This window comes from Schistocerca nitens, chromosome 1, assembly GCF_023898315.1.
Source record: "Schistocerca nitens isolate TAMUIC-IGC-003100 chromosome 1, iqSchNite1.1, whole genome shotgun sequence".
NCBI classification, from domain to species: Eukaryota; Metazoa; Arthropoda; class Insecta; order Orthoptera; family Acrididae; genus Schistocerca; species Schistocerca nitens.
Genome location: NC_064614.1, coordinates 204,282,365 through 204,309,536, shown reverse-complemented (window position 1 = coordinate 204,309,536; position 27,172 = coordinate 204,282,365). Strand labels below are relative to the sequence as shown.

General features: G+C 42.6%; 1 protein-coding gene and 3 non-coding genes across 4 annotated transcripts in view; 2 read left to right on the top strand and 2 right to left on the bottom strand.

Annotated features, from left to right (window-relative positions):
- Positions 1-27,172, bottom strand: part of LOC126245881 (uncharacterized) — a 695,521-nt gene that overhangs the window by 318,570 nt on the left and 349,779 nt on the right. The gene's annotated exons all lie outside the window — the stretch shown is intronic.
- Positions 308-379, bottom strand: Trnap-ugg (transfer RNA proline (anticodon UGG)). The gene has a single exon. It is a non-coding gene; the product is annotated as a tRNA-Pro (tRNA).
- Positions 10,771-10,842, top strand: Trnap-ugg (transfer RNA proline (anticodon UGG)). Its single transcript has one exon. It is a non-coding gene; the product is annotated as a tRNA-Pro (tRNA).
- Trnap-ugg (transfer RNA proline (anticodon UGG)) lies at positions 23,981-24,052 on the top strand. The gene has a single exon. It is a non-coding gene; the product is annotated as a tRNA-Pro (tRNA).

Genomic DNA, 27,172 nt, shown 5'->3' with positions numbered 1-27,172 from the left:
CTAATAACAAAACAACTTATATGGACAGTATTTGAAACACTTAACGTTTCATTGTTTTCTCCCAAATCATAGTGGGGTTTTCATTATCATTTGCTGGTTACATATCCTTCGTACAAGAATGGATAGCTTCTTGATCATTTTGATAAATCTAAGACACAGCCTGGATGAATAAAGAAACCATATGAATAATATTACCGTACGTTGCATAAAACTATAAATATTTGGTTTTAATATTGGACTATTGTGTGAGGGTGTTTAGAGAATTAGGACTGTATTCGTATATTCACATCCTCGTTGTAAAATTGGAAGGCTCAGTCGGGATTTGAACCCGGGACCTCCTGCACCCAAAGCAGGAATCATACCCCTAGACCACTCAGCCCGAACACATTTCAGCGCGTAGCGTGTTGATCTCTGAGTGACGAAACTCTGGCGTCTTTATCAGTAAACTGGCTCACTACTATACATCTTTGGAAAATATTTCTCTCTTCGACGGGCGAAAAACGCAAGGTTAAAGCTGTTTTATTAAATGGACACCAGGATCTTGCATAAAACCTCTTCTTGCTGCGAGAATACTACAGCTGTAGTAGCATCCCGGATGTCTCTCACCAAAATGACTGGATTCTTCCTCGTCCTCTTCTGTTGCTCTTCTCTCCATAGCTTCTTTGACGCAAAGTTAGCTACACTTTCTGTGCTCTCATGGCCAATATGTTTTCATCCATTCTTTAACATTCCCAAACCACCCTAGCTGTCTTTCTTTTATTCTGTCCGTAATGTCGGTCGGCATGTAGCTCTTAACATGGTCTGTCATTTTATGTGATTGATTGTACTGAAGTGATAAGCCCTTGATTTTAGGAGCCTTAACTTTTGCAAATGGATACACAGATCGTTGCTGACACATTTCATGTGGAGATGCTAGATCACATTACTAAGTGAGTGTTTGCTTATGTTAAGTTTATTTCATGTCCTTCTGAAGAAGATGGGTGTAAATCCGCTGAAGCCATGGTTAAGGTTAGCTGAAAACCACCATTTATTGCAAATCGTTCGCTGTCTTATTCACTTGCTGTGCGTAATACTACAGTGAGTCTGTGTCATTTCTCTTAGTTTCTCATTTATTACGTGGTCAAGTCGGGAAATACTACATGCTCTCCTGAAGTGGTCCGTTTGTAAAACTCCTAAGTGTCTTATTTCTTTCTGCGAGTTCTCAGAATTCACTCCCATAGCTTGTTGCTGGTTCCAAGATGAATTCATATAAATACATTTTTAACCTTTAAATGCAGTTTTAAGGACCAAAGTATGGAATTGAATTCCTGAATAGCCATCTCTTCCTGCTTGATCCACCGTGCGAGGTGATGCTGTGGTTGGCACCATGGATGGACTCGCACTCGGGAGGACGACGGTTCAAACCCGAGTCCGACCATCCATATTTAGGTTTTCCGCTCCAGGGAAATAACGGGCTTGTTCCTTTGAAAGGGTACTACCGATTTTATTCCGCATCCTTGACACCATCCGAGCTTGTGATCCGTCTCTAATGACCTCGATGTAGAAAGGACGCTAAACCGAATACTTTCCGCCTGATCCGTTGTTGAATATCTGTGTCACATCTTCCTTCACGTGACAGGGTACTACCCAGGTACTGAAACTCATTATATATATATATATATATATATATATATATATATATATATATATATATTGATCGTGACGGGGCCAAATATCTCACGAAATAAGCGTCATACCAAAAAACTACAAAGAACGAAACTTGTCTAGATTGAAGGGGGAAATCAGATGGCGCTATGGTTGGACCGCTAAATGGCGCTGCCATAGGTCAAACGGATATCAACTGCGTTTTTTAAAATAGGAACCCCATTTTTATTACATATTCGTGTAGTACGTAAAGAAATATGAATGTTTTAGTTGGACCAATTTTTTCGCTTTGTGATAGATGGCGCTGTAATAGTCACAAACATATGGCTCACAATTTTAGACGAACAGTTGGTAACACGTAGGTTTTTTAAATTAAAATACAGAACGTAGGTACGTTTGAACATTTTATTTCGGTTGTTCCAATGTGATACAAGTACCTTTGTGAACTTATGGTTTCTGAGAACGCATGCTGTTACAGCATGATTACCTGTAAATACCACATTAATGCAATAAATGCTCAAAATGATGTCCGTCAACCTCAATGCATTTGGCAGTACGTGTAACGACATTCCTCTCAACAGCGAGTAGTTTGCCTTCCGTAATATTCGCACATGCATTGACAATACGCTGACGCATGTTGTCGGGCGTTGTCGGTGGATCGCGATAGCAAATATCCTTCAACTTTCCCCACAGAAAGAAATCCTGGGACGTCAGATCCGGTGAATGTGCGGGCCATGGTATGGTGCTTCGACGACCAATCCACCTGTCATGAAATATGCTATTCAATACCGCTTCAACCGCACGCGAGCTATGTGCGGGACATCCATCATGTTGGAAGTACATCACCATTCTGTCATTCAGTGAAACATCTTGTAGTAACATCGTTAGAACATTACGTACGAAATCAGCATACATTGCACCATTTAGATTGCCATCGATAAAATGGGGGCCAGTTATCCTTCCTTCAATAATGCCGCACCAACATTAACCCGCCAAGGTCGCTGATGTTCCACTTGTCGCAGCCATCGTGGATTTTCCGTTGTCCAGTAGTGCATATTATGCCGCTTTCCGTTACCGCTATTGGTAAATGACGCTTCGTCGCTAAATAGAACGAGTGCAAAAAATCTGTCATCGTTCCGTAATTTCTCTTGTGCCCAGTGACAGAACTGTAGACGACGTTCAAAGTCGTCGCCACGCAATTCCTGGTGCATAGAAATATGGTACGGCCGCAATCGATGTTGATGTAGCATTCTCAACACCGACGTTTTTGAGATTCACGATTCTCGCGCAATTTGTCTGCTACTGATGTGCGGATTAGCCGCGGCAGCAGCTAAAAAACCTTCTTGGGCATCATCATTTGTTGCAGGTCGTGGTAGACGTTTCACATGTGGCTGAACACTTCCTGTTTCCTTAAATAACGTAACTATCCGGCGAACGGTCCGGACACTTGGATGATGTCGTCCAGGATACCGAGCAGCATACATAGCACACGTCCGTTGAGCATTTTGATCACAATAGCCATACATCAACACGATATCGACCTTTTCCGCAATTGGTAAACTGTCCAGTGTATCTCGAAGCAAATACCGTCCGCACTGGCGGAATGTCACGTGATACCACGTACTTATACGTTTGTGACTCTTACAGCGCTATCTATTACAAAGCGAAAAAAGTGGTCCAACTAAAACATTCATATTTCTTTACGTACTACACGAATATGTAATAAAAATGGGGGTTCCTATTTTTTAAAAAAACGCAGTTGATATCCGTTTGACCTATGGCAGCGCCATCTAGCGAGCCAATCATAGCGCCATCCGGTCTCCCCCTTCAAGCTAGACGAGTTTCGTTCTTTGTAGTTTTTTCGTTTGATGCTTATTTCGTGAGATATTTAGCCCGGTCACTATCAATGGACCACCCTGTATATTGAGGGTGATATTTCGTGAGTGTAGCAAATTTATCTTCATTAGGTGACCTTTCCGTCTTGAGATTACACGCCTGAATTTCAAAAAATATGTATGCCATTACAGAAAGTTACAAACAGTGGAGTTGAAAGATTGATTACTACGGAAAGAAATAGTGAAATGGAATTAATTGTGGGTACACTACCCACCTGATTCAGTATTATTGTAGAGCATTCTGCAGTGAGAGAGAAATTCGAAAACTGTTTCTACAAGTGAATTTGTAACTGCATCACATTTCTTAACAGACGCGTCACAATTTTTCGACCACAGGGAAGTCATGTAAAACTGCCCAGTGCACTACAAACACTTGACTAAATTCTCTTAATGGCTCAAAATACCAAGGATTAGGTAATTATGGAACAATTTGATGCACGGAACAACTAACTGTGTGTAAAGTAAAAACAAAAGTAACTTTGTACGTAGTAAAACCAGGAAGATACAAGAAACCAAAATAAATTAGGAAAACACGAAAAAGACTAAAAAATAAAATAAAAGAGGAATCTCAAAAGAAAAGAAAAAATAAATACAAGGGCTAACACTCGTAATTCAGAGAGCTCAAGCAGGAAGTAATTGCTTGTCCAGGCAGATGAATAATGCGCAATGCTTAATAAATAAAGCCTATAAATTTTGAACATCAGGCAGTAGAGGAGACCTGTTTCCTTCTCCTCGCGCGTGGAATAATACGTTACTACCGAATAACGTTTCCTATACGATGAGTCAGCAGACTTTTCGTGTGGAAACAGATGAAGTGAGCCCTTTCTTCTAGTAATAATTTTTGCTGTGTACCATTTACTCCGTCCACAGCTGAAATTGCAGGGTTAATTAAATTAAATGCCCTTTGAAAAAATAATCTAAGAAGCGTAGCAAAGATTGCAAACATTCTAATGCTAGGAACTCAGATACAGCAGAACTTCAAGAGCTTGGAAAAAAGACCCTCGGGCACATTACTGCGATATCATTATGACATACAGACAATGACGACCATATGGTAAAGGGTCTATTCGTGCACGGTGAAATGAATAAACATAATATGCCTCAAATGTTTAATTAAGGCTAAAATATATTAAGAATAAATTTTCTATGTGTAAATAAATCTGTAAAATAAGGAGAAAAGGAACCATGATTTAATGTAGGGGATGTATTTTATTTTTCTATTTCGACAAAGAATGTTGTAGAGAAATGATTATATATTGAAACTTTACGACCTGTAAAGCAAGTTGAAGGCAGTCGCCGTAATTTGTTTTTGAATTATGTAAAAGCAGGAGCTGTGAGCTCTCTCTCTCTCTCTCTCTCTCTCTCTTTCTCTCTCTCGTTTGTTTTCGATAGCTGTTTCACAAAATGTAAGTGACGCTCTCGTATCTGTAACATTTGGTTAAATAATCACGCTAATTTAATTACAATAGCCGTGTTTGAATTAAGAACCTACTTTTCTTTTCCATTAACCACATCTCAATTTATTATGTTGCATTTTAGAACTTTTTCAGGTTGCAGCGAAGGAGAGTTGCCGACGAATTGTTTGGTGGCCACAGCCGACCGTTACTAGTGTTCAATCGGCAGCTTACTTTATTGAACTTTTATTTCGGCGTCCATGAGATCTCTTCTACAGATCTTTTCGATCAGTATCTGGGCAATGTAATTATGCAAACTTCATAATTTTGAGATCGGTCACTGGCCTCTTAAAACAGACATCGGTCAACGTTCTCGTCGGTCTCATAGGAATCTGATGCTGGTGGCGGAATATAGTTTCATTATTAACAAGTAGAAATTTTCTATGCACCATTCTATCATTTCAGGAGCTTTACCACCAGCAAAAGGGATAATTATAATAAAACTGTATTTTTTAAACTATCAGTAATATTACAACAGACTTTTTTTATGAACAGAAATCCTTGTTCCTGCCACGGACCCCGTACCGCTAGAAACCACGGTATACGATGCCATAACAACACTGTCTCAGAATGACGACAACCAAAGTTAGAATCCTGGTCTTCAGATTCTGGCTAGAATTTGGCGGTTTATCTCAGGTCAGGAGAAACTGCTATGTCTCCTTCAGCAACACCATTATTAGCTCCTTCGGAATTATCCACAGCACACAGCAGCCCACAAAGCCAATTATGCAGCATACACCCCCTTCTTACAAAATTTCTCATTCTGCCTGCTTAGTTCAGTGGTAACGTCTTTGTCTCCCATGCAGCGGGCCCGGGTTCGATTCCCGGCCATGTTGGAGATTTTCTCCGCCCGTAGACTGGACGTTGTGTTGTCCTCATCATTATCACTGACGCGCATGTAGCCCAATGTGGCGTCGTCTGAAATAAGACTTGCACCCGGCGGCCGAACTTTTCCGGACGGAGGCTCCCAGCGATCATTTCATTTCCTTTTTTTTTTTTTTTTTTTTTTTTTTACAAAATTTCTCAAGCAGTGTCATCCAAGACAATTGATCACCAGTAAAATGCTGAATAGCCTGCAGATAAATAAGAGTCTGAGCTGACAAGAAACTTCTCCCCACCTAGAACTCTCATCCGCTCCAGTGCCGTCTTCAAGGTTCACAACTCTGCGTGGTACTCTGAACAGCGGCTTGCTGGGAGTGTTTTAACAATATGATGTGGGAAAGTAGCAGCCTTCTCGATGTTGTCCCCCTGCTGAGACCCATCTGCAAGTACCACTATATGTTTGCAATACTCCAATAAAATGCCATTAAAACTCTCTGTAGAAACCATAAACGGAGTGCTTATCTTGTTGTACTCTGTCATGACCAAGTTTAGTGTGGGCCTGGCAATCACCCTGGCAGGATCTTTGCTCCGTCTCTGTTTAGGACCTAGGATATCTGTCACACCGGTAAGTTGGTTCAGATGGGTCGGGACAGTATCCTTCCTCTACTAAGGCAGGTAAAAGATGTGTAATTTTAGTACAATCCTGGATACATTGGGATCGACGGAAACAAGGTAGCTGACAGACCAGCGAAACCAATCCGCCACGGAAACACTACGGTACACTATTCCGGAAAACGGGAAAATTACCTACCTCTAAACATCCCAAGCGTCTTGGCGTGTCGCTCAATAGACCACTGCTGCCACCTGAGTTACATTTGCATTCGAGTTCTCCCAAGTCACCAACAAGTCGACGATATCAAAACTAAACGATTTAGTTTAAGACACCATAGTTTCGTAAGTGTCGAACACCTGCTAAGAAAGAATTTCAGTCAATGATGCTACATGGAAGGACTTTTTCAGTTTCCTGGTCCCTTACTCACGGAAAAAGGGACGGACTGCGAATAGGTTGCATAAATGACGGAAATTAAGCTCTTCAAAGAGCTATTGTGACGTGGAGAAACAAACCACACTGGATAATGACGAGTCTCCTTGATGAGCGTATTCTGGTGTCTACAGAATTCCTTAAGGAAAATAAGCTATCTTTGCTTTATATTCTAAATTTATATTTAAGGGGATACGGAATCACCTATCCCCGCAATGTTAATATATGCCTACTATAGGGAACATTTTCTCACAAACTACTGGAGACAGAGAGGTAAAAATTTTACTGTATGTGCATTCATATGTTACAACAATACTGAAACAACAGTTTATTGTCAAAGTATTTTCTTACAGAGATACTGTACATTTATTTTTAAGTAAATTTTTTCCATCGCTTTTTACTAGACTATCACCCCTAAGTCTTTTGTAAATCAAGTAATTAAAAAATCGTTGTTTCAGTATGTAATAGGGACCTATGTCACTACGTCATAAAAATTTCAGACTTCTAGGTTGACCAGTACCTGAGATAATGTTCCTAGATGAAGTAAAAAGTAAACTTACGGGAAACGGAGAAAGAAGATTAAAACATTCCTGATCCGTAGCTAATACCCCCTTCACAGTCTTCATAATCATCTTCAAGTCTTCTTTTGGCACCCCTCTGCACCTGTCTTGCTTTTTTCACTAATGTCTTGATTATATTATCAGCATGCCTTAGTCTGTGCTGATCTAAAAAGAACATAGCACGTACCGTACGGGAACCAACACACATACCCAACTTTTGAAGGACCTGGCATTTAGTTATATTTCCAAGATTGAAGGTTGCCACAGCATCATACACACCAAAATGTAGTGTATTAATTCCGACAAACACTGTTTTTGGGAGACGATGCCATATCACACTATTCAAGCACTCGTTGGGGTTCTGCGTTTTTCCGTGAAGACATTTCATCAGAAGACTTCTGTCAGCCAGATCTCTGAAAATGGGCTTTATTTCTGCCATGATGGCTGATGGTAGACTGTGGTGGTGAATGTATTTCTCTCCTGTTGTTAGTCCCCTATTGTATTTACACCAGCTGTTTTCACCTTTGGGGCACAAACCATGTTGTGGATGCTCATCCGTGGATGCGGTGTGGAAATATAAAGCCCATATAGCTCTCCTCATTTCTTCAAGATTGCCTGTATTTTGCCTGATTGCAAGGCCATAGCAGTTCTGAATGTGGTCTATTATGGAATCAGTCAATCTTCCTCTGCCATCCAAGGTTTTCCCATCATCTAGTTTTTTCCCTTTCATAACTGATTTTAACCTTCTCAGCCTGGCACCCATTCTCTTCTGCACATGTCCTATACATTCAAGTTTGCTTATATTTACACTGTTCCCATATGGTTTGCTTTCCAAAACTTCTTTGAATGCTTTAGAGTCACCATCTCCCAGATATTTGACATAGCGAACATTATACCACTGTGAAGAGCGATGAAAAATTTTCTTCACCCCAGCAACCTCCATGCCACCACTACTACCATAATAATTAGCAATACAGTCATCACTGTGTTCATTTTTCAGCCTGCCTGTGCACCTACAGTATTTAGACATTATTGCAACATCAATAACCTTGCCAGTATCAACACTAGTTGCTGTTACAACACCATTGTTGGAGGTGTGGCCCCTTTTCTGCCACGTGCCATCAAACGCCACTGTGAGGTCACGACTGCCGTCATTTTCTTCCACTGCTTCTTCCACAGCAACCTGCATTGACTTCTGTGCTACATCTTCAACTGCAGATCCTAGTACATAATTGTAAGCTTCAAACTTTGAAGGTGCACTTGGAAGATTTAGAACACCACATAGCAGCATATCACCAGCTGCTTTGCCCTTACCAATTGCTCGCAATCCATAAACTAACCTAATATTTACACTATAAAGTTCAGTTTTCTTGTATCCATTATTTACAGTTACTGAAACCGAACTTGGAAACTTACAGCTGTATTTACAAACACTGCATATTAAATTAAACTGGGCAGCCAGGCCAACATGGGATTCTACTTTCAGAGAAACGTTTCCATGACATTTTTTGCAGCACAAACTGTTTTCAAGAGCTTCACACAATATATTCGTATCAATGAGTTCAAAAACTTCATTCCCTCTATCAAGTAAATTATATTTCTCTTCCAAATCTCTTAGTTTTTTATGAGAAGCACTGTTTTCATTTGGTGTAAGTTCGTTCGGCAAATCAGTAATAAGTGGATTCACATTTTCCAACAGTGATGATGATGAACTGCTTTGCTTTGCTAATGAATCATTATTTCTTTTCTTTTGCCAGTTCACACGCTTTTTAAATACTTTTGCTTTAGCTCTAGGCATTTTCACTGCGAAAAATGAAGCACTAAATACGAAATAACTCAACAACAACTACTTTCTTATATCACACTGTTTACAAAACAGTCCCGCCACAAAGTCAAAGAGTAACTTGAGGAAACCAGAGAGAAACATTTTCGGGCAACTAGTGTATAAATAGTCGCTGGAAACCGGGATATTTGAATTCATGTCACTTTAAAGGTACTGCCAAAAAGTTCATGGTCAGCCACGAGAGACGTGTATAACTAAAGCGCAATACCCGATCTCACAAATATATAAAAATAAAATAGTTATAATTGTAGTAGAGCTATGTATGATACGTCATTTTAAAGAGGAAACATGGCAGAATATAATACGCCAATAAAAAAAAATTCGATTTTTTAACCCAAAATCCGATTCCGTATCCCCTTAAACAAATAAAAGGTTCAAATGGCTCTGAGCACTATGGGGCTTAACTTCTGAGGTCATCAGTCCCCTAGAACTTAGAACTACCTAAACCTAACTAACCTAAGGACATCACACACATCCAGGCCCGAGGCAGGATTCGAACCTGTGACCGTAGCGGTCGCGCGGTTCCAGACTGTAGCGCCTAGAACCACTCGGCCACTCCGGCCGGCATATTTAAACACACTGATTATTATTCTGTGTCAGTGAGACACATTTATAAAAATTTTACTCTTGCACTCATCGATGCAGCGTGAATTAAGATTACATGATAGCTTGTCGTTGTAATTCTTCTGAGTCAAAAATAAGCTATCGATCGTCACAGCAGCAGGTAAACTTACTAACTCGCAGGCCATATTTTATAACAGAAGTATCTATCACCCACCTAAGTCTTAGAGAACAGTTGGTCCACCTGCACAGCACCGGTACGGCTGAAGCAATCGCATTACTATGTGGCTAGGAATGTATCGATAAATCTAACGATAACATTCTTTGTCTATCTACTTATGAAAAATTCTCTATAGAGCTATAATACTGGTTGGTTCTTTGTATTACCATCGAATATTCCCTGTTTAAATAATTAGACCTGGTTCATATACGCAGAACGAAGCTGTTAAAGAAAGACAAGCTTGATGCTGAGATTCGTACATGAAAAACATTATTATTTTAAAACAGCTTCACTATTAGACTGAAATACCAGACTTCAGTAGACAAGTCCGTAAATTTATTTTCCAAGCCCATTCATCTTTAAATGTAGATTTAAAGGACATTTACTAATTGCATTTTGAGTCCAATGTCACCAATGTGCCATCTCGCTCGGCACGTGACGGTAGTTCGTTCGCAGTCATAAACGACAATGCAACTACCAAATAGCACTTCCAGAGTGCCCTTTATAGTTGTACAAGCTTCACTGCCTGAATCAGGGCTTAGGAAAGCAGGACTTATAGAGAGATTTAACTTTGCCTCCTTCCTCTGGCGGAAAGGAAAGTGTTCTCCAAACGCATATGCTGTCGAACCATCTCCCTGGGAGTTGCCCACGCTACTGCGTGACTCAGACAGCACGCAAGGCGCTGCGATGTGTTTGTCGAATGTTAAGGCAAGAACATCTTTCTTAACGGGCTCAGTGGTCTAGGGGTATGATTCCTGCTTTGGGTGCAGGAGGTCCCGGGTTCAAATCCCGGCTGAGCCCTCAATTTTATCTTCAAGAGGTGAAAAATAGAACACACATCAGAGTCTAGAAGTGTTGTGAATAGTAGTCTTATAATGAATGCAAACGTACGTTCCTGTGTAGAGCGTTAGGGAGAAATACTGGCCTGTAAATGTCCCTATTTAATATCTTTAATGAGGCAGGTTATGCTTCGGACTTGTTACTTTCATTGTGATGTTCAGTCTTATGAATTTTTTTTCCGGTGGGCCTCTGTTCAAATTCGCTCTGCTATCCAGATTAAGGTTTTCTGTGGTTTTCGCAAGTCAATGCAGATCATACACAGCCAGCAAATAATGCCGTTCCTAATGAAGTTGACAGGCGAATATCTGAACAGAAAATGCATAAATAAAGATGTCTGATTTTGCGAAACTTTCCCGAGATTGCTTTAGAAATATCGGAACGATCCCCTCACCCAGTAGGGTAATAGACGTTAACGGAGTTTTATAGCCTGTAAAAGAATATTAGAATAGTTTATTGTTTATTTCACAGTTTACATCTCTTCTACCATGCTATTATACAGAACAGTCTTGATCACGCAAAAACACTTTTATCCATAAATGGTGACGAGTTTCGAACTGAAGTGGATCATCTTCGGAGCATACTCTGTAATTTAGAGTACAACAAACTAGAGGGAAATATGTAACATAATAAACATTATGCTAAACATCAGTTATTCGATGTTATACCCAGCGATGACGTGCAGAGATGATGGCACTGAGCAGGAACTGTGGAGATCACCCACTTATGTTGACTGCTGACTATGTGGCAGTGTCATGGAATTAAATAACAACAGCCTCGCCCCCTTGCCTATTCCCCAATGTCATCTTTAGCCAATAGGATACAATGTATGCGATACATGCCATACAGCATGCATAAAAACTTAATATTATGCTAAATATTGTCGTAAGTTATGTTTAAGTAACAAGTGGTAAGTTATACAGTTAAAATTTTGCGTAATATAACATTAAAAAGTATAACTGACCAGTGCACGGCATCGGTTAACGTGTTACTAGGCTGCCCTCTGCAGGACTTTCTTGTATACTAAGGATGGGCTGCTACGCCGCTGCCATATTGCATTCGGCTCGGTCGCGCATGATCTTCATATTTGCAGTGGTTGTAAGTCGTCCTTCAGCACCGACCGCCAACATTTTATGCAGTGCCGTGTACTGCGTGTGGTTACACGGGTTATCTTCGGTACATGACGCTGCATAAAATGTTGGCGGTCGGCGTTGAAGTACGAATTACAACCAATGCAAATATGAAGATCATACGCGGCCGAGCCGAATGCGATATGGCAGCGGCGTAGCATCTTTGATCGCTGTCTATAAAGCACCCACTTCACTAAGTAACCAGCGGCGTCATACAGCCCATCTTTACTATACAAGAAAGTCCCACAGAGGGCAGTCTAGTAACATGTTAACTGATAACATGGACTGGCAATTATACCTTTTAATAGTATGTAAAATTTTCCAACTGCATAACTTAACAGCTATTACATACACATAACTTACGATAATACCTAGCATAGTATTAAAGTTTGTGTGCCTGCTGTACGACATGTATCGCATACGTTGATCCTATTGGCTAAAGATGACGTAGGATGACAGGCAATGGGTGGGGCTTCTGCTATTTAATTCCATGTCACCGCCACACAGTCAGCAGTCAACATCAGTGGATGGTGTCCACAGTCCCTGCTCCGTGCCATAACCTCCACACATCACTGGGTATAGCATCGTACAGTTGATGTTTAAATTCATGTTTATTACTTTATATATTTCCCTTCAGTCAGCGCTATTGCCCTTAAATAAAAGCACACTAGGCAAAAATTTAGTAACCCTTAGGAGACTTGACGCTAATACCGCGTAACACCACTTCTAGCGTTGGCAATGGCCTTAATTTGGCGCGAATGAAAGTCCGCAAGTTTCTGCAGGTATGCCACATCCAGCTGAAGCCACTGATGGATGCTTGATGCTACCAAACTACGAGGATGTTGACTGCTACGTTTCACCCGCTGTTTAAAATAGTCCAAGAAATTTTTCGAGGGTAAGTAAATTATTATCCGCAAAGTAGTTATAAAATTTTATTGTAATCAAGGTCCATCGTTGCACAAGCGTCCTGATACCCTCATAAAAGAAGGTTCTCGGTTGAGCTGCGAGCCAGGAGTGCACCGCTTCTTTCGCTGCTTCCTCCGAGGCAAATCGACGGCCCCTTAATGCCTGTTTGAGTGGACCAAACAAGTGATAATCAGAAGGGGGAAATATCTGGACTACATGGAGGATGATCCAGTACTTCGCATTTGAGTTTCTGGAGTGTATCAGCAGTGTGGGCAGCAGTGTGTGGACGGGCACAACACACCATCTTTTGACAGCAATCCTCGGCGTTTACTTCGAATTGCAGGCTTCAGCCTGGCAGTAAGCATCTCATAGTAACGTACACTCTTTATCGTTGTGCCCCTTTCCCTGTAATATTCCAGTACTGAACCTTGTGCGCCCCAAAAACCGTAAACATCAGTTTTCCTGCGGACGGTTGGGTCTTGAACTTTTTCTTACACGGCGAATTTTGATCTTTCCATTCCACACTGTGCCGTTTACTCTCCGGCTCGTAATGATGGATCCATGTTTCTTCACCAGTAATGATCCTGTCTAAGAAGTTGTCCCCTTCGTTACCATAACGATCCAAATGTTTTTTGCAGATGTCCAAGCGCGTTTGTCTATGCAACTGTGTGAGTTGTTTCGGGACCCATCTTGCACAAACTTTATGGTTCAAATGGCTCTGAGCACTATGGGACTTAACATCTGTGATCATCAGTCCCCTAGAACTTAGAACTACTTAAACCTAACCAACCTAAGGACATCACACACATCCATGCCCGAGGCAGGATTCGAACCTGCGACCGTAGCAGTCGCGCGGTTCCGGACTGAGCGCCTAGAACCGCTAGACCACCGCGGCCGGCAAACTTTGTGAAACCCAAGTCTGTTGTGGATGACTTCGTAGGCAGAACCGTGACTAATTTGCTGACGATGTGCCACTTCGTCAATATTTAATCGTCTGTCTAAGAGAATCATTTCTGTGGACGCTCAATGGTTTCTTCATTTATTACGGTTAACGGCTTCATTGTGCGTAACACTTCTGCGACCATTTCGGAATTTTTCAATCCATTCGTAGACACTCCGTTGTGGCAAAACACTCTTCCCGGACTGTACCGAAAGTCTTCGATGAATTTTGGCCCCTGATACGCCTTCCGAGCACAAAAAACGGATCACTGAACGTTGCTCTTCTTTCGTGCAAATAGACAGCGGAGCAGCCATGATTAACAGCACGGCAGCGATAATGAAACTAACCTAGCAGCTTGAAAATTACAAAGATATAACAACAAATAAACAAAGCATGCTTCATCAACGTAAAACGACAGTACTACCATAATAAACAAAAATATAACTAAATTGCGGATAATAATTGACTTACCCTCGTATATGAAATTAAGATCGAGTGATTTAGCGAATCTGGCCATGTGCAGTATGGTGCATGACGCCCGATAAAGTTTATCGTTGATCCGCTCAGTTTTTTTGTTATAGAGGGCATTGAACCCTCTGACCGAACACGCTGAGCTACCGTGCCGGCACCCCTAAACCACTAAGCCCTAATGACAAAGGGAATCATGTAGACTTTCTCTCTTCCGTTGTGCGTCTGGTGTCTAGCCACAGACCAGGCGCCATTGTGTAATCCGAAACTTCTCAAGACCGCAAATGTATGCGAAGCCATCGTTTAGCGATACCTTAACAAGTGTGTGCACATTGCACAATCCAGCCTGTGGAATCTTTTTTGCACTCAGAGCATTGATGACTACAGTTGATTGTACGAGGAAAGTAGTAAAACACGCAGCTACAAGGGCAAGACACGCAGAAAAAAACTTTCCACTATTTTCCAGTGTCAGTGGACGCCTTGTACCACATTAATAAGGAAAGTGAAATGTCTAGGAAGTGGACGAGAAATTGTATATTAAAGTAAGAATTTCAGTGATAATTGGTGTCGTTACACAGAAGGAAACAGCATACCGACGGACAAGGAGCTCTTTGCGAAAGAAAGAGAACCGGCTCTATCCATATCCGACCACGCGTCAGATTCTCTATAGAGTTTGCTAAATACAAACTGCTGCTTGGCAGTTCTCTTACGATATTACTTTTTGTCGCCATTACCGTGTTGAGAGTAACTTCGTTGACTCCACAACGTGTCTTATGCAGCTCTGCTATGTGACAAACTGGAAATATTACAGTACTGGAAAGATTTTTCTAATTATCCTCATACACCTATGAGCCAAAACGTTATGACCGCATGTTTACACTGGACTCGCATTCGGGAGGACGACGATTCAAACCCGCGTCCGGCCATCCTCATTTGGGTTTTCTGTGATTTCCCCAAATGTCTTCAGGCAAGTGCCGGGATGGTTCCTTTAAAAGGGGACGGCCGATTCCCTTCCCCATCCTTCCCTAATCCGATGAGACCGATGGCCTCGCTGTTTGGTTCCCTCCCCCAAGCCAACTAACCAGGTTGGTTGCAAGCTGTGTTAGCTGTCGTTCCACTTTTCAAACACAGTACAACAGCGATTCTGCTTGGCATGGAGTCTACACGTTCTTGACAGGATTCCAGAAGTATGTGGCACCAGGTGCCTACGCGCAGATCAAGCAATTCCCACAAATTACGGGATGGCAGTTTGCGGGCACGCAGTTGGCACCCGATATTCATTCCAATGGGTGGAGTTAAGGTATATTTGCTGGCCAAGACATCAATGTGAGTTCACTATAATGCCCCTCAAACCACTGTTGCACGACTCTGACCGTGCGGGAGATTTCAAGCATGAAGCGATGTAGATGGCCCGCAATAAGTTCACGAAGTTCACTGCTGTCATGAAACCTTCTATTACCACCACAGATCCCATGGAAGCCCAACTCAACGAACCCCATAGCATAATTCTGCCTTCACCGGCGTGCATCTGTGGCGCGGAGCATGTTTCGTGCAGCCATTCGCCTGGATGACGGCGCGTAAGGACCCAGCCATCGACCTTGTGTTACAAGAAATGCTATTGTCACATGCCCACAACACTATGAGGAGGCATTCAGCCTCGCGGTGGCCAGTAGTGATAATGTTTTGGTACATCAGTGCTCTAAAACGATTCACTTAACTGCACTGTGGAATACTCAATTTCTTCTGTTTAAAATAAAAGTAATGGTGCGAAGTAAATTATCGGAACATGAACTTTCACAATATATATAAATGACCTAGTAGATAAGCGTCGGAAGTTACATGCGGCTTTTCGCGGATGATGCTGTAATATACAGAGAAGTTGCAGCATTAGAAAATTCTAGCGAAATGCAGGAAGATCTGCAGCGGATAGGCACTTGGTGCAGGAAGTGGCAACTGAGCCTTAACATAGACAAATGTAATGTATTGCGAATACATAGAAAGAAGGATCCTTTATTGTATGATTATATGATAGCGGAACAAACACTGGTAGCTGTTACTTCTGTAAAATATCTGGGAGTATGCGTGCGGAACGATTTGAAGTGGAATGATCATATAAAATTAATTGTTGGTAAGTCGGGTACCAGGTTGAGATTCATTGGGACAGTCCTTAAAAAATGTAGTCCATCAACAAAGGAGGTGGCTTACAAAACACTCGTTCGACCTATACTTGAGTATTGCTCATCAGTGTGGAATCCGTAACAGATCGTGTTGACGGAGAAGATAGAGAAGATCCAAAGAAGAGCGGCGCGTTTCGTCACAGGGTCATTTGGTAAGCGTGATAGCGTTACGGAGATGTTTAGTAAACTCAAGTGGCAGACTCTGCAAGAGAGGCGCTCTGCATCGCGGTGTAGCTTGCTGTCCAGGTTTCGAGAGGGTGCGTTTCTGGATAAGGTATCGAATATATTGCTTCCCCCTACTTGTACCTCCCGAGGAGATCACGAATGTAAAATTAGAGAGATTCGAGCGCGCACGGTGGCTTTCCGGCAGTCATTCTTCCCGCGAACCATACGCGACTGGATCAGGAAAGGGAGGTAATGACAGTGGCACGTAAAGTGCCCTCTGCCACACACCGTTGGGTGGTTTGCGGAGTATAAATGTAGATGTATCGGAAAGGTAACCGGTAGCAGGTTATTCAGCAACTCCCCAGAAAAATGTTAAGTCCCATCCCTATCTTTGTCGACGCCTCTTGGACCTCAGCCTCAGAATTTTACAAGTCTCCCCCCCCCCCCTCCCCCCGTCCCATGCCTTGATATTCACCTACCTTTCACGTCCTCACGTGTTCCTCTGTTCCTCGACGTGAATCGTTTACCATGATATGGAATCCCCATACTGTCTCACCCACAGTGAAAGCCTACAAGGCCCATGAACATCATATCTCCTATAATCACCCCTCCTGATGTACATCAATTCATGTCACTCTTCTGAACATATACATAGTTTGTATCCTCCTGATACATAGTTTGTATCCTCCTGCAACGAAAATTCAACGAGATCCCACTGACTGAGAATGTAACCCGTCTTAACGTTTACATGCCGTATTATACAAAACAATTTCTTTTCTATCTTTCTGAGTATAAGGTTCCTCTTCCGTCCTTTCTAAACTCGCCGAGCCATACTGAACTACTCCCTCCCTCCCAACAATATAAACATCCATTCCCAAGTTCCTCTTTACTTCCGCTCACATCTTGAACTAAAAGTTATTCACATCAACATTTCTCTCCACATAAACTGAGGACCATGAACTACCACGGTTCTTCAGTGTACTGGATTCTATAAAACTTTAATAAATAGTCTCATTTAACTTGAAATTAGTAAAAACAGTATCACCTTTGTTTCATTTAAAATAAATATTTCTAAGTCTCTATAAACGTTGTAAAACGCTAACCTGAACGGCTAATGTCATTGCACTGTTGGCAAAACTCCCCTCACCTAAACGAAATGGAGGGGGGGGGGGGAGGGAGTAGAATGTATAATAAAGTTACAGAACTAGTCTGTAGACTTGATGGGTGGTGTGTTCCAAGTAACGTGACAGAACAACCTTGAATTTTAAGCGTTTGTTTTTAAGTTGTTCTCTACGCTTCTGCGACTAAGAAAATGCTAACAAATTATTGCTGAACTACTCGTGATTTTGTTGAACTTTCTGAAATTCGTACCTGACGTTCATTAGTATGGTAAGCATTTGGAGATCTCGCTAGGAGTGTTTAGTATATTTGGTCTATCAAGTTTCTCATAATAACAGTGAGTTAAAATGCACGTAGGTTCCTCGGCATAGACGTTCAAGTTCGCACTATGGTGGAATGCGAACTAGTCATAGACCATCCAGTTCTACCGGGTGATCAAAAAGTGAGTATAAATTTGAAAACTTAATAAACCACGGAATAATGTAGATAGAGAGGTAAAAATTGACACACATGCTTGGAATGACATGAGGTTTTATTAGAACAAAAAAAAAAACAAAGTTCACAAAATGTTCGACAGATGACGCTGGACAGCAAAACGTCAGTGACTGCACATGACAATCGTGTATAAAAGGAGCTGTAATGAGAGAGGGAATCAGATGCGCCAGCAGTCGCAGCATGTTGTCGTTACCTAAAAAGGCACTTTTAGTGAAGCTGTATTATCAGAATGGGGAATGTGCTAGTTCAGCGTTACGATCCTATCGCTATAGGAAGGGGATTCGAACGGGTAAAGGTCCATTGACAAATGCAGCTGTGGCGAGAATGATTTCGAAGTTCGAAGCCACGGGTTGTTTAGACGATAGTCGCCGTAGTGGCCGACCGAGCACAAAGCGTAATGCTGCTGAGACAGTTCAGGAAGAAATGGAGACTGTTGCGGGTTCGTCTATGCACGGGGGAGCCAGCGTTCGTGCAGTCGCACGGAACCTATCCGTACAAAATCCATCGGCATAATGAATTGTTACCTGGCGATTTAGTGAAGCGGAGGGCATTTATGGTGTGGGCGTTTCAAAAGATGGCGGAAGATGACGATTGGTGAGTAATGTGTTGTGGGCCGACGAAGCTCATTTCATGCTCCGAGGGTCTGTCAACGCCCACAACTGCAGAATTTGGGCTACCGAAAATCCTAGAACTGTCGTGGAAACTCCATTGCACGACGAGAAAGTCAGGGTATGGGTTGGATTTACCACATCTACCGTTATCGGGCCTTTTTTCTTCGAGGAAATGCGTGATTCTGGTTTTGTAAGTGCTACCGTGACGGGTGAAAGGTACGCCGATATGTTACAGAATCGTATCATCCCCAGCACGGCTGATTAACACCTGCTGGAACGTAAGATGTTTATGCACGACGCGTGAAAGATCTCTTGCGCGCGTCGTTTGGTGATGATCGTGTGCTCAGGCGCCACTTTCGTCATGCTTGGCCTCCCAGGTCACCAGACCTCAGTCCATGTTCTTCTGATCTGATGAATCGCCATCTGTCTGACATTTTTTGAACTTTCGTGTCTTTTTGGTTCTAATAAAACCCCATGTCATTCCAAGCATGTGTGTCAATCTACATTATCTATCTACAATATCTACATTATTCCGTGATTTATTCAGTTTTCAAATTTATACTGACTTTTTGATCACCCGGTACATCTACAACCACACTCCGCAAACCTCAGTGAAGTGCGTGACAGGGGGTACTTACAGCAAATGGTTCAAATGGCTCTGAGCACTATGGGACTCAACATCTGAGGTCATCAGTCCCCTAGAACTTAGAACTACTTAAACGTAACTACCCTAAGGACATCACACACATCCATGTCCGAGGCAGGATTCGAACCTGCGACCGTAACGGACACGCGGTTCCAAACTGAAGCGCCTAGAACCGCACGGCCACACCGGCCAGCGTACTTGCAACAGCATGTGCTTATTCCAGTTCAGGTATGGAGCGCGGGGAGAATGACTGCTTCGACCAGGCCTGTCCACCGACCTGCTCGTGCGAGCTGGCTCGCGCTTTTGTGTCAGCAGCGAGCAACCGGCAGGCTCACGGCCAGAATTGGACTGGGAGGAGGAATCGGAACAAGGCAGCTGGGCGCGAGGTACTGTTGTCAAAGACTCTATTATACGGCAGCTAACAGTTCGAGGCAGATGTATCGCTTCACGGTGGCTGATTAATGCCTTTCGTGGCATATTTTGTGGTGTCGATAGTTACGATGCCACAACGTAGGTGCACGCTCTCGTAAGTTGGCACTACGAGAGAAGACCAACTACGCCGACCACAGCGCCCTCTGGCCGACGCTGCGGAGCTCAGCGAGCGCTGTCTTGTTTTCCGGCCCATTTCATTAAGAGGAGACGGCCTGGAAATAGCGCTTCTGCTGCCGAGTGGGCTAACTTCCTATTGAGACTTTGTATTAGTTACGTTCAGTTTAAGTTTGGACAGCAATCTTTGAGATTATACAGATCGGTCTTCCTAACTTCACAGGATTACACATCTGCGTGCTCATCCTAGACAAAGTTGTGTATGCATTTGATATTTACTTGCGTTTTTTTGACTCTATTAAAAGTGATAAAGTTACATGCAGTACCGAAGTGCTTCACCTCTCCTGCTCGTGTTCGCTTCCCTCACTCTCGGGCTATATTACAGAAGCCGTTCACAGGAGCAGACCCACGGGCCGCCAATCCAGGCGGGATACAAAATATTTATTTGCACCTATGAGAAATGACGATAAAATGTCTTACATTTCTTTTAACTGATGAGGCAGAGAACCTTGAGTAGCTAAGTACGAAACGTGGTATTTGCTATGACTGATGCGGTCTTCTGATGAATATCGTTTTCGGGCGAAGTTTAAAAAAATGGTTCAAATGGCTCTGAGCACTATGGGACTCAACTGCTGAGGTCATAAGTCCCCTAGAACTTAGAACTACTTAAACCTAACTAACCTAAGGACAACACACACATCCAAGCCCGAGGCAGGAGTCGAACCTGCGACCGTAGCGGTCGCGCGGTTCCAGACTGTAGCGCCAGAACCGCTCGGCCACCAGCGGCCGGCGGGGCGAAGTTTAAACTGACTTCAATATGTATTTCGTGATACATTCAGACACTTGAACACTAAATGTCAATGAATGCAACTTATTTTGCTTTTCACCAAGGCATTAATGTCTGGTACCACGTTCTAAGCGCTGCTACTTCGAAGATAAGCTTTTAGACTGAAGTCAGTCGGTGAGATTCTGCGGGTACATTCCGCTCTCTTCACCGCGGAAAAAAGTTTTTCGCATAAATACCTAGGTCCAAACACCGACATAATCGTAACTGTATACTTGTGACGTGGAAATTTCGGTTCAGAAAATATTTTTACGAGTCTACAAGACTTATTTTACTGTGAAACTCTCTGTCGTACTACAGGTCTATAAGTTCTAAATGTCGTTAGGAATCCTACAGTGACATGTTATGAACTGTGTGTGTCTGACCCTCACTTTGAAGTTCATGACCCGGCAATAATGATGCTTTCCATCGATTTTGAACGAACTAATTTCCCCTTGAAACACTGTGCCATTAAGTACAGGGCGTTCGGAAATTTCCCCTTTAGCAACCTTTAGGATTTGTAGAGGGGGACTGAGTAGACAATATTATGAATTCGAACCCATGCTACAGCCGTTTGAATAAATGTTTGCTAGGTAGGTATGCAACAGTGTAGTTATGGTGGGTAGAGGGGGATGCTTACGTTGGACTGGCTGCGTCTGTCTTTCTTCTCTGACCTGGTTCGAGCGTCATTCAGCTGTTGTGAGTGTTTGAGCAACTTGGTTTAGCAGACATTTGCAGAATACGTCGACATGATCCTCCTGAATGGCGAACTTCACGGTAATGGAAAAGTTGTTCGTCGCCTTTGTCAAGATCGTTACCCATAACGTACGATTACATCGCATACCCTTTTTGTCACAATTACGCAACAAATGGTTCAGATGACTCTGAGCACTTACAACTAAGTAAACCTAACTAACCTAAGGACATCAGACACATCCATGCCCGAGGCAGGATTCGAACCTGCGACCGTAGCGGTCGCTCGGCTCCAGACTGTAGCGCCTAGAACCGCACGACCACTCCGGCCGGCATTACGCAACACCTTCGAGAAAAGGGTACCTCCACCGTCTGCAGGTATGTCTGTGGTACTCCAAGGACACGCCGAACAGCCGATGTGGAAGAGGCCGTACTGCATCACGTTGAAGAGAACCCGTTCGCGAGTATACGAGCAACTACTTTCGTTATTAATGAATATAAATGTGAAACAAGTGATGTACCGGGTCACGACAAATAATTGGTTGTAAAAGTGGTCGCGTTACAAACATGCTTTCAACTAGTTGTAGCAAGGAAACGGTACCTTTCAAGACACCGGTTCCTATTCCAAATGTTATGTACCCACTCCCCTCTACAAGTTCTCGAAGTTTGTAGCGGGAATTACCAAACACCCTGCGTTTAAAACTGCGGCGAAGTTAACGCATTGTTGTTAGCCCCAATTGGTATGGGACCACACACTTGAGCAACATTCTGAATGAGTTGCATGGATATTTAGTCGGCAATCCCCTTTGCAGACTACATACATTTCCCCAGTGTTCTACCAGTGAACCGCGGTCTCCCACCTGCTTTGCCTACAACTTAACATTTGAAGCAAGTTGACACTCTTTGCACCATTCTGAAATCTTATCAAGATTTGACAACATTTTTGCAGTTTCTTTCACACAGTACTCCATTGAAAATAACGGCATAATCTGTGAAAACTCTTTATTAATATTGTGACTCAGGTCGTTAACAAAAAAAGCAAGTTTCTCAACACACTTCCCTGGGGCCCACCTGAAGTTATTTCATCTCTCTACGACTCTCCAATCATGATAAAGCATCCTCCCTACGAAGAAATCGTAAATACAGTCACAAACTTCACTTGGTACCCCATAGGACGGTAAGCCTGCTAAGTCGAATGCTTTTAAGAAATCAAGAAATGGTCTATTTATCTGCCTTGGTCCGTATGAAAAAAAGAGGAAGTTGGGTTTGATGTAGTCGACGTTTTCGGAATCCATTCTAGTTGGCATGAAGGAGGTCGATCTGTTCGAGATAACGAATTACGTTTGAGCTCAGATATCTTCTAAGATTCCATAAAAATGGATGCCCAGGATATTGAGCGATAGCTTAGTGGATCATTTCTGCTGTCCTTGTTGACAGATGTAAACTGTGCTTTCTTCAACTGCTGGGATTGAGAGACCAACAGTATATTATGGTTAAAGGAGGGGAGCTAGCGCAACCGCAAATTCGCTATAGAATCTGTCAGATTTCGTCCGGCTCTGGAGCTTTGTTCGATTTCAACAAAATTGGTTGAAATGGCTCTGAGCACTACGGGACTTAACATCTGAGGTCATCAGTCGCCTAGAACTTAGAACTACGTAAACCTAACTAACCTAAGGACATTACACACATCCATGCCCGAGGCAGGTTCGAACCTGCGACCGTAGCAGTAGCGCGGTTCCAGACTAAAGCGCCTAGAACCGCTCGGCCACACCTGCCGGCCCGATTTTAACAAATGCAGCCATTCTCGCTCCCGCAGGGACTAATATCTATTTCATTCTTCTTTGCAGCGGTGTGAAATTTACATTGGGACAACACTTCAGAGTTTTCTTTTGTAAATGAACATTTGAAACCAATTCTGCAATTCTACTTTTGCTTTGATACCCTCAGCTTCAGTCCTTGTCTTTCCCACGAGTGTCTGGACACTAACTTTGGTGGCACCAACAGCCTTTGAAGATAACCAGAATTTCTTTGGTTTTTGTGAGAGCTTTCGGTATTATTGCTGAATTGTCCTTTTGACAGCGAAACGTGTTTCATTCTGCATGTCTCTGTCTGTAGCCTTACGCTCTGTTTTGCAGTTCATCTGACGGAGCGCAGTATATTTCCAGCAGTGACGAAAGTGTTGCTAGGACATCGCGTGCTAAGCCATAAGAAAGGGTCACAATATAAGCACTAGCGCACGTGTGCTGGTCCGTGAAGCAGCTTCCCGAATGGAGCGGTTGGCTGCTTCGTGACTCACAAAGCCAGCCAGCCAAGCGAGGAGCAGGAATGTTGTCATAGCTGCCGTTAACGTCTGTACCCTGATAGCGATTTATATCTCGTAGCGGGCTCAGTGGTCTAGGGGTATGATTCCTGCTTTGGGTGCAGGAGGTCCCGGGTTCAAATCCCGGCTGAGCCCTCATTTTGTGAAGATGAATCGGTTGGTGCATTGATCTTACCCCCAATATTTCACTAAGCTTTGGTCGCTTACTTTCTAGAGCGCTGCTTCACATACGGAGAAACCAGCGAAATACAGGGTGTTACAAAAAGGTACGGCCAAACTCGGAAACGCTTAATTTCCATGTTAGAGCTCATTTTAGTTTAGTCCACCTACGCTCAATGGAGCACATTATCATGATTTCATACGGGATACTCTACCTGTGCTGCTAGAACATGTGCCTTTACAAGTACGACACAACATGTGGTTCATGCACGATGGAGCTCCTGCACATTTCAGTCGAAGTGTTCGTACGCTTCTCAACAATAGATTCGGTGACTGATGGATTGGTAGAGGCGGACCAATTCCATGGCCTCCACGCTCTCCTGACCTCAACCCTCTTGACTTTCATTTATGGGAGCATTTGAAATCTCTTGTCTACGCAACCCCGGTACCAAATGTAGAGACTCTTCGTGCTCGTATTGTAGACGGCTGTGATACAATACGCCATTCTCCAGGGCTGCATCAGCGCATCATGGATTCCATGCGACGGAGGGTGGATGCATGTATCCTCGCTAACGGAGGACATTTTGAACATTTCCTGTAACAAAGTGTTTGAAGTCACGCTGGTACATTCTGTTGCTGTGTGTTTCCACTCCATAATTAATGTGATTTGAAGAGAAGTAATAAAATGAGCTCTAACATGGAAAGTAAGCGTTTCCGGACACATGTCCACGTAACATATTTTCTTTCTTTGTGTGTGAGGAACGTTTCCTGAAAGTTTGGCCGTACCTTTTTGTAACACCCTGTATAGGCTCCATGTAAAAGAATGTTAGCTCATACAAATAGAACATAGGAAAAGATCACACTTTCCGCTCTCATCATCCTGATAGATCATTTTCGCGACCTAACTGTACTGATCAGCTTCGTTTTGGATTCTCGCCATGACCACACACGTAGTCTTCGCCAAACATAAAAAAAAATAATATATAGACTTACGGAAAGAGCATTCGACTGATCCTAGAGTATTCTAATCTTAATCTAAGGGAGGGGGAGAGAAAAGAGAAAGAGAAGATCCAACTAAGAGCAGCGCGTTGCGTCACGGGATCTTGTGGTCGGCGCAGGAGCCTTACAGAGATGCTCAACAAACTCTAGTGGCAGACGCTACAAGAGAGGCGTTGTGAATCACGGAGAAGTTTACTACTGAGATTTCGAGAGTACTTTCCGGGAAGAGTCCTGCCACATACATCTCGCGAAATGACCACGACGAGAAAATTAGAGAAATTTGAACAAATACAGAAGTTTACCGACAGTCGTTCTTTCCATGCGCCATTCATGAGTGGAACAGGGTAGGGGGGATGATTTAGTGATACCAGAAGTACCATCCGTTACACGCCGTCAAGTGACTTGTGGAGTATGAGGACAAAGCGGTACAGGAACTACGAGGAGTCAAGACCTTTCGTAGACTCCCCTAGACAACGACTTCAAGAACATTTTCCCAATGTATAACAAGTGTAGCCCGCCCCCAACACCCGCCATCACCATACACCCTGTTATGTAACAGCGATACCTGACACATTTTTCTTGTTCGGGCCCAAAGTGTGATGTAACAAAATAAAAGTGATTTTGTTATTTAATGGAAAAGTTGGAAATTTAGATTTCGCGTACTGTTTTATCAGTCACAATTGGCGTAAGAATCATGGAGTGACCATTTTCATAAAATATTGCATTATGAAATGTGAATAGTCTTTACTTGCAGTTTCGCGTGGCTTGAAGCAGTCACAGTTAATTACTTCATGATCGTAGATACGATCATATCGGGTCGTGAAGTTATTGTTATGACAAAACAATTTCCTAAGGGACCAGAAAGTTCTTAAGGGCGCAAAAACAACTGTAACATCACACAAAAGGGAAATTCAATATTACAGCTGATGCAAGAAGACTATAAAACAGTTTTCCTTTTGTCAATGTAACACTCACATTGGACTGCTGACCTTGGTGTCTGTAATCTTAGCAAAATGCATAATTAAAATGAAAATAATACTGAGGAGATGATAGGAATGAGCACTTCTAAATGATTCAATATTTCGAGAACAAATATTTATTATAACTAAAACATATATCGTACCTTATGCTTAGTACTACAATGACGGTAGATTTTTATGTCCGTTTCATGTCCATTGAGCTCTCTTTAATATAGCCATTGATCTCTTGAGTCGCTCGCGCGTCGTCGCGATAAGTTATAACAGTTCCTCTTTTTACACTTCACTCAAACTTAGACGGAACACGTTTTTATACAGTTAGTAAAAAATTTGATCGGACCGCCACAAATCTGCGTCCGTGTTACTTATGAAAAACAGTACAAGTGTTCAGCGCTCAAGGCTTCAATTGTTCTCCAGCGAACAAAATAGTGAAGGATCGCATATCTATCCGTATTCTTCTGTTTATGTTGCCGCCCAAAGAGACGAATTACATTGTTTAGGAAATTCCACCGTCGCTATGCGACGCCTTATTATACATTAATCATTCTTTATAAACAAGTATTTGCCTTCTGGCTGAAAGTATTAACTATTTGCTGTTTTAATGAAGCCAAAAATAGCGAATATCACAACCCCCACACTAGGAAAAAAAAAGAAACAAGATCAGTGAAGTTGAAAGTAGCCTGTTCAATCGGCATTGTCATTTTTGTCTACTACATTTTACTTTTAGTTGATCGTAACAGCCGGCCGCTGGTGGCCGAGCGGTTCTGGCGCTATAGTCTGGAACCGCGCGACCGCTACGGTCGCAGGTTCGAATCCTGCCTCGGGCATGGATGTGTGTGTTGTCCTTAGGTTAGTTAGGTTTAAGTAGTTCTAAGTTCTAGGGGACTTATGACCTCAGCAGTTGAGTCCCATAGTGCTCAGAGCCATTTGAGCCATTTGATCGTAACAGTTATCTTTGCAGTATTTCACGCTCTCTACTGTGCTCAGCTACGATTGATCGAAATAAGCTGTTTGGTCAATCTCATTGCATGTTTTCTGAGACACTTCCGTAATTGTGGGAGGTCGGTTTGTCTGTCAGTCAAAGAGAAGCTTTCGCGGTTTAGAAGTGACTAATTGTTTT